Consider the following 1,844-nt stretch of genomic DNA (forward strand, 5'->3'; position numbering starts at 1 on the left):
AAAGGACAGAAAATAAATAAATAAATCTTTTAAAAAAGAATCTATTTTTTGCAAAAAAGAAAAAGAATGTATTTTGCTTCTGTTCACATGCTGGGTGCTAGAAATTCAGGCATTTGTAGTGCCTTATGGTTTTGATAGTGTTTTTAAAAATTTCCATGTGTCTTAAACACTTACAATCAAATCTAGTTTACTAAGTAAAAAAAAAGAAAGAAACATCTCATTCTAAGCAGTATTAATTTCAGAAAAACAACCAGTGACTGTTTTGAGAGAAAAGGAGAATTTCAGCTTAACCAAGGGCAGCACATGTTAGGGAAGAGAAGAGAACACAAATACCAAAAGCTGTTCTAAGCATTTGATATGCTTAGCTCGTCTGATCCTCAAAGAAGCCTGCAACTGTTTTACAATCAAAAAATACTTTAAGAAAAAAAAATAAAATTACTTGTTTCAATACTGGAGAGGGAGGGAGAGAGAGAAATTGATTGTCCATTCACTGGTCTGCTTCCCAAATGTTTGTAGCAGTTGGGGCTGGGCCAGGCTGAATCCAGGAATTCAGGATTCCATCTTGGTCTCCCACTTGGATCCAAGCATTATAGCCATTATCTACTGCCTCCCACTATTAACAGAAAGCTGGATCAGAGGTAGAGGTGCCAGGATGTGAACCAGGCAATCCATGTAAGATGTGGACTTACCAAGCAGTGGCTTAACCTGCATTATGCCCACCCTCCCAAGACACCTTGGACAGTGATGTTCTTGTGTATTTGTTTTACCAGCTACTCAGCCTGACCACAGAGAATCGAAAGCTCCAGAGATCATGTAATGTAAAGGTAAGAGTTCAGTCTAGTGGGAGTAATGGCTTTGTGCCAAATGGAAGTTTGTTTTTGTTTTTAAAAATTTGTGTTTATTGGAAAGGCAGATTTACAGAGGAGATACAGAAAGATCTTCCATCTGCTAGTTCATTCCCCAAATTATCACAGCAGCTGGAGCTGAGCCAATCTGAAGCCAGGTGCCAGGAGCTTCTTCCAGGCCTCCCATGGCCTTGGGTCATGTTCCACTGCTTTTCCAGGCCATAAGACAGGAGCTGGATAGGAAGTGGAGCAGCTAAGGTATGAACTGGCATCCATACGGGATCCTGGCACCTGAAGGGGGAGAATTAGGTAATTGATCATTGCACCAGGCCTCAAATGGAGATTTTATAAACCTCCAAAGAGGAGTAAATAAGAAAAGGCATAAACTGCCAAACATCCCGCCAAACTAATGGATATAGCAGTGCAGTTGTCTAGATGTGGTTTGTTTCCCAAAGATTCAGATGTGAAAAGCTGAGTCTCCATGGGTGGTATTCAGGTGGTGGATCCTCTAGGAGGTGAGGCCTAGTGGAAGAACATTAGGTTATGAAGGTGCTTTGCTTACCTTTCTGAATGAATTTGAGGTGACTTGCAGGATTGGGCTAGCTCTGGTAGGAGTGCATGTATTCTATAAGAGCAGGCTGTTACCAATAGCTTGAGTGTGCGGCCTCCCTGGTCTCTTGCTTTGTTACCGTTATGCATGTTCTTTTTGCAGGTGGCTGGTGTACTTCTCCACCATGAGGTGATGCAGCCAGGATGCCGGCAGCAGGGTGTTAGGAACTTCAACCTGGCAGACTTGTGAGCCACATACGCTTTTTAAAATATATATACTTCCCAACCTCAGGGATGTTAGGACACTGACTTTAGCAGTACATGGAAAAGTTTTTCTGTGAGCCTTGTCTGTGAACATTAGCAGCCTTTTGTTCAAGCGTTAACTTCAAATAGCATCATTACCAGGCCATTCCAAGTACAGTTTACAAAATAAATAATACAAGCAAACTA

The 1,844-nt window shown here is 41.5% G+C and overlaps 1 long non-coding RNA gene across 1 annotated transcript in view; it reads left to right on the plus strand.

Moving 5' to 3' along the window:
• Positions 1-1,066: 1,066 nt before the first annotated feature.
• Positions 1,067-1,844, plus strand: part of LOC131478106 (uncharacterized) — a 28,252-nt gene continuing 27,474 nt past the window's right edge. Inside the window, exon 1 of the long non-coding RNA XR_009244298.1 lies at positions 1,067-1,640. This is a non-coding gene — a long non-coding RNA (uncharacterized LOC131478106). The remainder of the gene's footprint in view (positions 1,641-1,844) is intronic.

The sequence above is a fragment of the Ochotona princeps genome, chromosome 27 (assembly GCF_030435755.1).
Source record: "Ochotona princeps isolate mOchPri1 chromosome 27, mOchPri1.hap1, whole genome shotgun sequence".
Taxonomy (NCBI): Eukaryota; Metazoa; Chordata; class Mammalia; order Lagomorpha; family Ochotonidae; genus Ochotona; species Ochotona princeps.